Source organism: Lutra lutra, chromosome 1 (genome assembly GCF_902655055.1).
Source record: "Lutra lutra chromosome 1, mLutLut1.2, whole genome shotgun sequence".
Taxonomy (NCBI): Eukaryota; Metazoa; Chordata; class Mammalia; order Carnivora; family Mustelidae; genus Lutra; species Lutra lutra.
Window position 1 is genome coordinate 18,825,846 of NC_062278.1, and position 13,798 is coordinate 18,839,643.

Sequence of the window (13,798 nt, forward strand, 5' to 3'; positions counted from 1 at the left end):
GAAAGGGGAACCCTCTTACATTGTTGGTGGGAAAGCAAGTTGGTGCAGCCACTTTGGAAAACAGTGTGGAGATTCCTCAAAAAAATAAAAATAGAGCTTCCCTATGACCCTGCACGACTGGGTATTTACCCCAAAGATACAGATGTGGTGAAAAGAAGGTCCTTCTGTACCCCAATGTTCATAGCAGCAATGGCCACAATCACCAAACTGTGGAAAGAGCCAAGATGCCCTTCAACAGACAAATGGATAAAGAAGATATGGTCCAGAGTTCCGGAGGACGGGAGTGAAGATGGCGGCCTCCCAGTCTCCGGCCCGGAGGAGCCGAGAGCCCGGGGCCCCACTCCTCAGCGCGCCCCTAGAGAACAGCGCCCAATGACTCCCGCCACCCTGGCCTCCGGCCGCGCTCCGAGCTGACCGAGCCTGCAACCGGTTCAAGCCAGAGAGATCACCAGTTTCAAGGGCTGAATGTGAGCTTGGGAAATGGACAGAAGCCAGAGAGGGCCCCGTCTCGAAAGAAAACTCCCAGCCTTTGAAAGAGCCACATACCCAGGCTGAGCAGAGTACATTTTCGGCTTTTTGTTTTAAGTTTGTAAACAACAGGAGCTTGCATGGGTATCTTAGAAGGCGTCTACAGATTAAGGAATTTCCTTCAGTTATCCACATCTCTTCCAATCATTTAGAGCATCCTGGTTTCCACTAGACTTTGCAGATAAGAGTCTGCCTTCAGGAACAGAAGGTGGAAACCATTCTTCTTTTATACTCTGACCATGTGATGCAATTCAAGGAGTAAATAGCTTCATAATTTATATGAAATTATAAGAATAATCAACATCACTGAATCATACCAAGTACTACTCCCTCCTTCCACCCCAAAATTCATGGCTTTATGGATTTCCTACAATGCCGGGAGAAGATACATTGCTCTTCACCTCAATACAACCGTACTTTGAATGTGACATAGTGACTTTAATTGCTTTGATTTTTACCATGCATAGAATGGACGTGGCCGGCAATGAGTGTTGAGCAGTCAGCTTATGCATGTTAATGTTGTTAATGAAATTATTTTGCCCCAGGCAGTCCTGGCAGCAGTCGATATGGCTTGAGTCTTTTCTTAGTCACACTGTGAGAATGTAGATGAGACAGACATGGCAGCATTTCCTTGCCTCTCCTTTGCCCCAAAGGCCACATTTCTAACTTTCTGTAGAGCGCGGAGAGGAAAAATTATTTGGCTGGAAAAAAAAAAAAATGCTACTAAAAGCAAAAACAAAAACAAAAAAAAAGAAGATATGGTCCGTATATACAATGGAATATTACGTCTCCATCAGAAAGGATGAACACCCAACTTTTGTATCAACATGGATGGGACTGGAGGAGAATATGCTGAGTGAAATAAGTCAAGTGGAGAGAGTCAATTATCATATGGTTTCACTTACTTGTGGAACATAAGGAATAACACGGAGGACATCAGGAGAAGGAAAGGAAAAGTGAATTGGGGGAAATCGGAGGGGGAGATGAAACATGAGAGACTGTGGATTCTGAGAAACTAACTGAGGGTTTTGGAGGGGAAGGGGGGGTGGGATAGGTTAGCCTGGTGGTGGGTATTAAGGAGGGCACGTATTGCATGGAACACTGGGTGTGGTTCATAAACAATGAATCTTGGAACACTGAAAAAATAAAATTAAATTAAAAAAAGAAAATTTGGAATATACACATTTTTAAAATTCATAATTCTATCACATTGAGATAACAAATGTTTGTATTTTAGTGAATTACTTTCCAGTTCTTCAAAAGTCATCCACAGATACACTCGTATGTATACACACGCAAACCCAATGTCGGTGGGAGGCTTTCCACTCCTGAAGATTCAGGTATGTTTCTCGGTTGGTTGCCTCCAAATACACCTATTCAGTCAGTGCATTTGTCCTTAAAGCAGAGTGTGCAGGTGCACACAGGGGATAGAGAGGGCTGGATCCTAGAGCAAAGCCAGCGTCTTAGAATTGCACATTTGATATTCATCTTGCTAAGAGATTCTGCAACTCACCCTTCACAGACACCGTGCTCAGCTTTCCTTTCTTATTTTCTAGGTCAACAACAACAGAATTTTATCTGCTTATACAGAACATTTCCGCTGTCCTCCAAACCCACCTCTAGGCTCTGTTCTAGACTTTCTTTCAAGTGCCCAAAGTCATGAAGATCCGGAAAAGAGTTAAAAGCTCTGATGAGGAATAGCATCCATGTTTCTTAAAAGTTAGCTGTGGTGGGGATGCCTGGGTGGCTCGGTTGGTGAAGCCCCCACCTCTTGATTTTGGCTTGGGTCATAATCTCAGGATTGCGAGATTGAGCCCCTTGGGCTCCACATTAGCTGTGGTGGAAAGATCACACATACAGAAATACACGTGGCTTACCCATATGGCTAACCCTTGAACAACATGGGTTTGAACCTCATGGGTTCACTTATATGTGGACTTATTTTTTTTAGAAATACGGTACAGTATTGTAAGTGTGTTTTCTCTTCCTTATGATTTTCTTAGTAACATCTTTTCCTTAGTTTACTTTATTGTAAGAATACAGTCTATGATACAAATACAAACTATGAGCTAATTGGCTGCTTATTTTATCAATAACACTTCCGGCCGGTAGTAAGCTATTAGTAAATATTTGAGGAGTCAAAAGTTAGACAGGGATTTTCAAATGTGCAGGGGGTTGGCACCCCTAAGCTCTGCATTTTTTAGGGGTCAACTGTGTAGATATAGATGTACATATGCCTCAAAGTGAAATATTGAGTTATAGGCCATAACCTTTTTTCCCCCTCAGTAAAATGTTCTTTATATGTTCTGTCATTTAATATGCAGTATCACTTATTTAAAAAAAAAAGATTTTACTTATTGATGAGAGAGAGAGCGAGTGCATGAGTAAAAGAGTGAGAGAGAGCATAGCAGTGGGGAGGAGCAAAGGGAGAAGCAGGAGGAAGCTTCGTGGGGCTTGATCCCAGGGCCATGAGATCAGGATCGGAACTGAAGGCAGACACTTAACAGACTGAGCCACCCAGGCCCCCATGTAGCATCATTTAAAAAAAAATTTTAGGGGCATTTGGGTGGCTCAGTAGATTAAGTGTCCAATGCTTGGTTTCATTATCTTAGAGTCAGAGATCCAGCCCAGCGTCTGGGCTCCATACTCAGTGGGGTGTCTGTTTGGGCTTCTGTACCTCCATCATCCCCACCCCCCGCCCCTCAAATAAATAAAGCTTTAAAAAATGTTTTAATGAGGTGTAACATTATATTAGTTTCAGGTATACAAGATGATTCAATATTTGCTAAATGATCACAGTAAGTCTAGCCAGCATCTGTCAGCACACATAGTTACCAATTTTTTTACTTTCTTGTGATAAGAACTTTCAAGATCTACTCTGTTAACAACTTTCAGTTATGCAACACAGGATTAACTATAGTTGCTATGCTGTACATTAAATCCCTATGACTTATTTGTTCTATAACTCAAATTTGTACCTTTCGACCCCCTTCACCAATTTGACCACCCCTCACCCTCTCTCTGCCTCTGGCAACCACCAGTCTGTATCTATGAGCTTGGATTTTTAGGGGTTTTGTTTTTGTTTTGTTGTTTTTAAAATCTTAAATTTTTTTTATTTTTTCAGATTGCACATAAAAGTGAAATCATAGGGTATTTGTCTTCATCGTTTTTAGTATATTGAATTTCTATGTGTTTCCATAATAAATGTAAACATCCTTCTGAGAAATGTGGGTTATTTATAACTACTCATAACTATAAATGTACTGTAATAAATATTTGAAATTAAGCAACATATTTTAAAACTGCTGAGGATGTAAAGAAGAAGTCATAAGAGAAGTTAGAATATATTTAAACTGAATTACAATGAAAATATAATGTTCTAAAATTTATGTGATGCAGAGAAAGCTTCTTTAGGAGAACTGAATAGCTTTAAGTATTTAAAGTAAAAAATAATTAGTGTGTAAAAGCAACAGACATAAGCTTCCATTTTAAGAAGCCAAAACATATGATCATATTAAATCCAGACAAGAAGAAAGTAATAAAGAGCATACACCAATATGATAGAAAATAAATAGTACAGAAAATTAATCAAGCTAAAAATTAATTCTTTGACAAGATTAATAAAATTGACAAATCTCTAACAAGACCAATCAGGAAAAAAGAGACAAACCCAGATTATCAATATCAGGAAAGGAAGCACTATAGATTCTATAGACATTCAAAGAAAAATAGCAACTTTATGCCAACAAATTTAACAACTTAGATGAAATGGACAAACTTCTTGAAAAACAAACAAACATAAAAAACAGCTTATCCTAACTGATTCAAGATGAACTTTTTAAAAAATCTCAATTTTCCTGTGTCTATTTAAGAAAACTGAATTTGCTATCAAAAATGTCTTTTGGGGGGATGCCTGGGTGGCTCAGTCGGTTAAGTCGCAGCCTTCGGCTCAGGTTATGATTCTGGAGTCTTGGGATCAAGTCCCTCATCCGGATCCTTGCTCGGCAGGGAGCCTGCTTCTCTCTCTGCCTCTGCCTACTTGTACTCTCTCTTTCTCTCTCTCTGTCTCCGATAAATAAAATCTTTTTTAAAAAAATGTCTTTTGGGGGCGACTAGGTGGCTCAGTGGTTTAAAGCCTCTGCCTTCGGCTCAGGTCATGATCCCAGGGTCCTGGAATCGAGCCCTGCATCAGGCTCTCTGCTCAGCGAGGAGCCTGCTTCCTCCTCTCTCTCTGCCTGCCCCTCTGCCTACTTGTGATCTCTGTCTGTCAAATAAATAAATTAAAAAATCTTTTTTAAAAATATCTTTTTGCTTCACAGAGAGAGTCAATTATCATATGGTTTCACTTGCTTGTGGAGTATAAGGAATAACACAGAGGACATTGGGTGAAGGAGAGGAGAAGTGAGTTGGGGGGAATCGGAGGGGGAGATGAACCATGAAAGACTGTGGACTCTGAGAAACAAACTGAGGGTTCTGGAAGGGAAGGAGCCTGATGGTGGGTAACACGTATTGCATGGAGCACTGGGTGTGGTGCATAGACAATGAATCTTGGAACACTGAAACAATAAAATAAAAAAATTTTTTAAATGTCTTTTTGCTTCAACCATAAAAAAGAATGAAATCTTGCCAGTTGCAACAACAAGGACGGAGCTAGAAAGTAAGTTAAGTGAAATAATTCAGTCAGAGAAAGACAAATACCATATGATTTCACTCATATGTGAAATTTAAGAAACAACAAAGGAAAAGAGAGAGAGAGAAACAAACCAAGGAACCACCTCTTAACTGTAGAGAACAAACTGCCAGGTTGTGTATGGGGAGGAAGGTGGGTGATGGGTGAAATAGGTGATGGGGCTTAAAGAGCGCACTTCTCATGACAAACAATGAGTAATGTATAGTATTGTTGAATCACTCCAGTATACACCTAAAACTAACATAACACTGTATGTTAACTCTGCTGGAATTAAAATAAACATAATAAAAAAGTTTTTAAAATGTCTTTTCATAAAGAACGCTGCAAGGCTGGAAGGTTTCACAAGTGAATTCTATCAAATATTTAAGGAAGAAATATCATCAATATTATCCAGAACTTAGGGAAGAAGAAAACACTTCCAACTTCTTTTATGGGGTACTATAAAACTGATACCAAAGTCTGACAAGAAAATATCCTTGTAATTATAGGCCAAAAAAAAAAAAAATCCTCAACAATATAATAGTAAATTAAATATAGCAATGTATCAAAATAATGAAATACCAGGACCAAGTGGGACTAATTCCGGGAAAGTCAGGTTGGTTTAATATTTAAAAATTACTCAGTATAATTTACCATATTAGAAGAGGCTCTTCCAGAAATCCACATTGAGTGTTATGGGCTTGGACAGTGGGGTTGGTAGTAGTGGAGGTGCAGGAGAGGGGATGGATTTGTGATAGATATTAGTGATCGACTATTTACTGATAGACTGGATGTAAGGATGAGAAAAATAGAGGAATCAAGGAAAATTTTAAGTCCTTTTTTTTGAGCAATTGGGTGGCTGAGGGGAGCCATGTACTGGGAAAAGAAAACTGACAAGAGCAGAATTGAGTTGGAATATTAAAGCTATCTTTTTTTTTTTTTTTTTTTTTTTACAGATTTAGATTATTTAGATTGAAACGTTCTATTGTACATTCTTATAAGCAGTTGTAGATATTAATTCTTGGATTCTGGGAGAGGTCATGGTGGATATTAAGATGTGCTATCACATAGATGGCTTGTCAAGTTTTAGTCACCCAGTGCAAGGTTGGAAGAAGGACAAGGATCCAGAACTGAGTCCAGAAAGTAAGCACCAGTCAGGTGGGTGTAATTCCCATGAAAGTGTGTTTGATGAGGAAAAGAATGGTCAGTTTGGGGCAATGAAGAACGATTAAGATTTTTGACAGGCAGATAAGTGGAAGGAAAAGGAAGGAAGGATAAAAAGAGGGGGGGGAAGAAATACAGCCCCTGCCCACGCTCCATCCCAAAACAGTCACTTTTACAGCTTTTGGGGAAAGGAGAAAATATGGGAAGATTTACTCCAGGAAACCAGTATTGTATGTCTGGGGTAAAGCTTTCCAAAGCACAACATTAACTCCTTCAGATTCTAAGATGCTGTTTAATGAGCTGAGATAGATAATCATGGGCTTTCAGGAGTACACCCAGCTTCCGCCGTGATTTTCTCTGAACACGTCCCACAGGGTGATGCAAGTTTAGCTACTTCTCATCTAAGAGAGAACACTCAGATCATTCTGTTTCAAAGATATTGCCAATGACTTGAAAGCCAAATAGCCCAAGAACATTCTGATTTCACAGACCACGTGAACATGTAGAAAACAAGCTTACTTTGATTTATCTTTGCAAAGATATGTGGCATTATTTATTTCTCAACAGAGATGAGATGAGCTATTTTTTACACAAGAAGTAAACAGGAGAGAATTTTTTCCCCCAGCAGTAGGAAAGTTTCTAAAATACGTATCACGGAATACTTCAGCCCTGAATCTGCGCGGCTGAAAGGTTTCAGCTCTGAAAGCTTTCTGACTTCCTGTTTGCTGAATTCTTCTGCAGTTTAGGGCTCTTAGAGTTCATTGCTTTGCCTCAGTAGTGAGAATCTGACTAGAACTTGTCATTAGAATTCTGCTTGACAGCTGCTTTTTCCCCTTAGCCTGTGGAACAAGAAAGTTTAAGATGAATTTTGAGTCCCCGAAATAATATCTTAGCAGGAGGGCAATCTTGCCATTTCTGGAACTCTGCACCAGAAGTCTTGACTTAAAAAAAATACAGTACCACAGATTGTCTAATCTCCTTCAAACCTAAACCAGTAGTATCAGTCAGGAGGTTTTCATAAGGAGATACCAGGTCAATGATTGCAACGACCTAAAATTTCTATTTAGGAGAAGATACTTGAGTGAGGAATAGTTTCTTCAAAGTTACTTCTAAGGTTGATTTTAAAAAGCACATAAAAGTCAAATATATTAAAGAAAAAGGATGAATCATTAAAGTGGTGAAATACTGTTTTCCTATGATTGTTGTTATCCAAATATGAATCCCTTCCCTCATGGTCTACACGTTAGCATGTTTCTAAAAAAAAAAAAAAAAAAGAAAAAAAGAAAGAAAGAGAGAAGAAAAGAAAAGAAAAGAAGGAAGGAAGAAAAAAAGAAAGAAGAAAAGAAAGAAAAATTTCCTCACAAATTTTGTGTCTTATGTCAGAAAGATAAAATATCTTAAATGGATTTTTTTTCTAGGGTTTTATTTATTTATTTTAGAGAGAGAAGGAGCAGGGGGAGGAGGAGAGGGAGAGTGACAAGAAGACACCTCAATGAGCACAGAGCCCAACACAGGGCTGGGTGACAACCCTGATCAGGATCTGAGCCAAAATCGAGAGTTGGCTGCTGGACTCACTGACTGAGCCACCCAAGGACCCCCCTCTTAAATGGATTTTAAAAATCAACAAGTAGAAATAATTTCCCTATCAAATAGATAAACATGTGATCAGTAAGATTATTTCTGATATTTTTAATTTCTTTTTTTATCTATTTCTTGATGCTGTGTTGATGCTATCAAGAGTGAATTTCAGCAGATCCAAGTTTCAAAGGAATATAACCTAAACAACCACAGGAAAAAAAGCAGTTGTCTAGTATAATAATTTTATTTGATCTATAAGTAAAGTAAGTGATATAAGAAGCCATTCACTATGTATTTTGAGGACCAGGGCCTTAAGCAAAGCATTTCTTATACATTGAGGTCTATTTCATACTCTTCTTCTCTCATTTTTACCTGTCCCTATGCCCCCATTTTCCCTTCATTGAAAGATGAACCTCCCACACATTATTGGCTGTAACTCTCAGTCCCCTTGCTCTCCACCAGCACCAACCCTTTCCCCAACACACAAATACCAGAAGAAGGGAAACCAGAACTTTCTATATCAAATGAAATTTTCCTAGATTAGGAGTCACGAGACCGGGTTCTCACCCTCGCTCTGCCCCCTTGTGTTCAATGTAGCCCTCGTCAAATCACTTAACCTTTCCTGACATTGCTTTCTCCATTTTAAATAAATAGAAATAAAAATAATAAAATATAATTTGTGACCTATTACATTGTAAGGATCTAAGTATCTATTTGTGGTGTGGGACAATGTGTGTAGAAACAGACATTCTCATTCCTTGTTCATGGCGGTATAAATTAATTCAACCCTTTGGTGGGCAATTTTGCAGTAGGTAGGTAGTCAGGGAGGGAAGAAGAAGGGGGCCAAAATCAAGCGTCGGTCACCCACCGAAATGTTTTTAAGTAAATACTAGATAACACATTATTTGATCTCTAAATACTTCAGTATACACTTTTTTTTAAGATTTTATTTATTTGACAGAGAAAGATCACAAGTAGGTAGAGGGGCAGGCAGAGAGAGGGAGGAGGAAGGCCCCTCGCCAAGCTGAGAGCCCGATGCGGGACACGATCCCAGGACCCTGAGATCATGACCTGAGCCGAAGGCAGAGGCTCTTAACCCACTGAGCCACCCGGGTGCCCTTCAGTATACGTTAAAAAAAAAAAATCCATTCTTCCTTTCTTCCTTCCTTCCTTTCTTCCTTTTCTCCCTCCCTATAACCACAAAACTATTACCACACCTTAAAGAATTAAAAGCAATTCCATAATATTAAAAATATCCAGTGTTCAAATTTCCCTGATTGCCTCAATTTCTTTTACAGTTTGTTTGTTGAAATTAGGATCCAAACGAAACCACACGTTTCATTTGGTTGATTTAAAAAAAACTCTTAATATATGTCAGTTATATGTCAATAAAAGAAACTCTTAAATCTCTTTTAATCTATACATTCTCCTTCCCTTTTGTCAAGAACAGTCTTATCAGGGGGTTACATTTTCATGATTCTCTGAATCAGTGTGGTCTGCCCGTGAGTGTCAGCACGTGAACTCTTTGTTCTGTCCACAGGTGGATAGGACAGACACTGAAACAATTATAACAAGTTGACACAGTAATCTCTGTGTCTCTGAAGCCCAGTAATTTTCAAAAAGTGGATATGTACTTCAATATTTTTCATTTTATTTTTCTGGTAACTGTTTTTTGTTGAGGTATAATTTACATACCCTCCTGCCCCTCCCCATTTTAAGTGTATATTGAAATGAGTTTTGGTAAATTTGTCCACCGAGGTAATCATCGACAAAGCACCCCTCAAAATTTCATTGTTTCCAATACAGAAAATTACCCCCATCCCTAACCCCCGGTGGTCGGCCACTAATCTGCCTTCTGTCCTTACCGCTTAGACACACCTTTTCTGGAGTTGTTGGTGAAGCAGTTGCTCACTTCTTTTCTGTTGCTGAATGGTATTTCCATTGTATGGATATTCCACACTTTATTTATTCAGTCACAAGTTGATGGACATTTGGATTGTTCAGTTTGGGGCCATTTTGAATAAAGCTGCTGTAAACATTAGTGTGTGAGTCCTTCATGGGATGTTCTATGTCTTTTTTTTTAAATTATCTATCCGAGAGAGAGAGAGAGAGAGAGAGAGATAGGGAGGGAGAGGAGGGACAAAGGGAGAGGAAGAGAGAGTATCTCAGGCAGACTCTCTGAAGAGCATGAAGCCCCACTCGGGGCTCAATCCCAGGACCCCGGGATCATGACATGAGCCAAAGGCAGCCACTTAACAGATTGAGACACCCAGGCGCCTTCTTACTGAAGCTTTAAATAGCAAATCTTTACATAGTGCAAGTTCCTTAATTTCTTCTTGAAATTGTTTTGATTATTCTAGGTCATTTGTATTCACAAGTAAATTTTATTATCATCTTGTTTATAAAAAAGACTCCCAGAATTTTGAGTTGAAATGCACTATTTATAGATCAATTTAGGGACAATTAACGTGTACAAATTTAAGACTTCCAATTCACAATCACGGTATACTTCTCCACTCAGATTTTCATTTCTTAGCAATTTCTATGGTTCATTGGACAAGTCTTTTTTTTTTTTTTTAAGATTTTATTTATTTATTTGAAAGAGAGAGAATGAGAGAGAGAGAGCATGAGAAGGGGGAGGGTCAGAGGGAGAAGCAGACTCCTGACAGAGCAGGGAGCCTGATGCAGGATTCAATCCTGGGACTCCAGGATCATGACCTGAGCTGAAGGCAGTGGCTTAACAAACTGAGCCACCCAGGAGCCCCTTGGGTGGACAAGTCTTGCACAAATTTTGATGTATTGGTCCCTAATTATTTCATGTTTTTTAATACTATTGTAAATGGTTACTTCTGAATTTCAATTTTCGATTATTTTTTGGTAGCATGTAGAAATATGAGTTATGTGTATTGACCTTGTACCTTACTTTACCAAACTCATCAATTCTAGTTTTTCTTTTTTTTTTTTTTAAGGATTTTTATTTATTTGACAGAGAGAGCACGTGCACAAGCAGGGGACGAGGCAGGCAGAGGGAGAAGCAGACTCCCCACTGAGCAGCGAGCCCGATGAGGGGGCTCAGTCCCAGGACCCTGGGATCTTGAACGACCCTGGGATCTTGGCCTGAGCCAAAGGCAGCCAGTTAACTGACTGAGCCACCCAGGGGCTCAATTCTAGTTTAAAAAACAAACAAACAGGGGAGGAGTCAAGATGGCGGAGAAGTAGCAGGCTGAGACTACTTCGGGTAGCGGGAGATCAGCTAAATAGCTTATCTAAAGATTGCAAACACCTACAAATCCAACGGGAGATTGAAGAGAAGAAGAACAGCAATTCCAGAAACAGAAAATCAACCACTTTCTGCAAGGTAGGACTGGCGGAGAAGTGAATCCAAAGCGACGGGAAGATAGACCGCGGGGGGAGGGGCCGGCTCCCGGCGAGCGGCGGAGCAACGGAGCAAAATCAGGACTTTTAAAAGTCTGTTCCGCTGAGGGACATCGCTCCAGAGGCTTAACTGGAAGCCCAGGCGGGGTCAGCGCGGCCTCAGGTCCCGCAGGGTCGCAGAAGGATCGGGGGTGTCTGAGTGTCGCAGAGCTTACCGGTATTAGAACGGGGAAGCCGGCTGCAGAGACAGAGCCGAGGAGTGACTCTCAGCTCGGGGTTGCCTTGAACCGGTCGCAGGCTCGGTCAGCTCGGAGCGTGGCCAGAGGCCAGGGTGGCGGGAGTCATTGGGCGCTGTTCTCTGAGGGCGCACTGAGGAGTGGGGCCCCGGGCTCTCGGCTCCTCCGGGCCGGAGACCGGGAGGCCGCCATCTTTATTCCCATCCTCCGGAACTCTACGGAAAGCGCTCAGGGAACAAAAGCTCCCGAAAGCGAACCCGAGCGGATTACTCAGCGCGGCCCCGGGTAAGGGCGGTGCAACTCCGCCTGGGGCAAAGACGCTTGAGAATCACTACAACGGGCCCCTCCCCCAGAAGATCAACGGGAAACTCAGCCAGGACCAAGTTCACCTACCAAGGAGAGCGGCGGAATTCCAAGGAGAAGAAAGCAAAGCACGGAACTCATGGCTTTCTCCCCATGATTTTTTAGCCTTGCAGTTAATTTAATTTTTTTTCCTTTTTCAATTTTTTTTTCTTTTTCTCTTCTTCTGCTGAATTTTTTTTAACTTTTACCGTTTTCTTTTTTTAACGTTTTTTAAATAGTTTATCTAATATATATATTCTTTTCCTCTTTTTATATTTTTTCTTTATCGGCTTTCTTTTTTTTAATAGTTTCTTTATTTTTTTCTTTCTTTCTTTCTGAACCTCTTTTTATCCCCTTTCTCCCCCCTCACAATTCGGGATCTCTTCTGATTTGGCTAAAGCATATTTTCCTGGGGTTGTTGCCACCCTTTTAGTATTTTACTTGCTCCTTCATAAACTCTTATCTGGACAAAATGACAAGGCGGAAAAATTCACAACAAAAAAAAGAACAAGAGGCAGTACCAAAGGCTAGGGACCTAATCAATATAGACATTGGTAATATGTCAGATATAGAGTTCAGAATGATGATTCTCAAGGTTCTAGCCGGGCTTGAAAAAGGCATGGAAGATATTAAAGCAACCCTCTCAGGAGATATAAAAGCCCTTTCTGGAGAAATAAAAGAACTAAAATCGAACCAAGTTGAAATCAAAAAAGCTATTAATGAGGTGCAATCAAAAATGGAGGCTCTCACTGCTAGGATAAATGAGGCAGAAGAAAGAATTAGCGATATAGAAGACCAAATGACAGAGAATAAAGAAGCTGAGCAAAAGAGGGACAAACAGCTACTGGACCACGAGGGGAGAATTCGAGAGATAAGTGACACCATAAGACGAAACAACATTAGAATAATTGGGATTCCAGAAGAAGAGGAAACAGAGAGGGGAGCAGAAGGTATATTGGAGAGAATTATTGGAGAGAATTTCCCCAATATGGCAAAGGGAACAAGCATCAAAATCCAGGAGGTTCAGAGAACCCCCCTCAAAATCAATAAGAATAGGTCCACACCCCGTCACCTAATAGTAAAATTGACAAGTCTTAGTGACAAAGAAAAGATTCTGAAAGCAGCCCGGGAAAAGAAGTCTGTAACGTACGATGGTAAAAATATTAGATTGGCAGCAGACTTATCTACAGAGACCTGGCAGCCCAGAAAGAGCTGGCATGATATATTCAGAGTACTAAATGAGAAAAACATGCAGCCAGGAATACTATATCCAGCTAGGCTATCATTGAAAATAGAAGGAGAGATTAAAAGCTTCCAGGACAAACAAAAACTGAAAGAATTTGCAAATACCAAACCAGCTCTACAGGAAATATTGAAAGGGGTCCTCTAAGCAAAGAGAGACCCTAAAAGTAGTAGATCAGAAAGAAACAGAGACAATATACAATAACAGTCACCTTACAGGCAATACAATGGCACTAAATTCATATCTCTCAATACTTACCCTGAATGTTAATGGGCTGAATGCCCCAATCAAAAGACACAGGGTATCAGAATGGATAAACAAACAAAACCCATCTATATGTTGCCTACAAGAAACTCATCTTAAACCCGAAGACACCTCCAGGTTTAAAGTGAGGGGGTGGAAAAGAATTTACCATGCTAATGGACATCAGAAGAAAGCAGGAGTGGCAATCCTTATATCAGATCAATTAGATTTTAAGCCAAAGACTATAATAAGAGATGAGGAAGGACACTATATCATACTCAAAGGAACTGTCCAACAAGAAGATCTAACAATTTTAAATATCTATGCCCCTCACGTGGGAGCAGCCAACTATATAAACCAATTAATAACAAAATCAAAGAAACACATCGACAAGAATACAATAATAGTAGGGGATTTTAA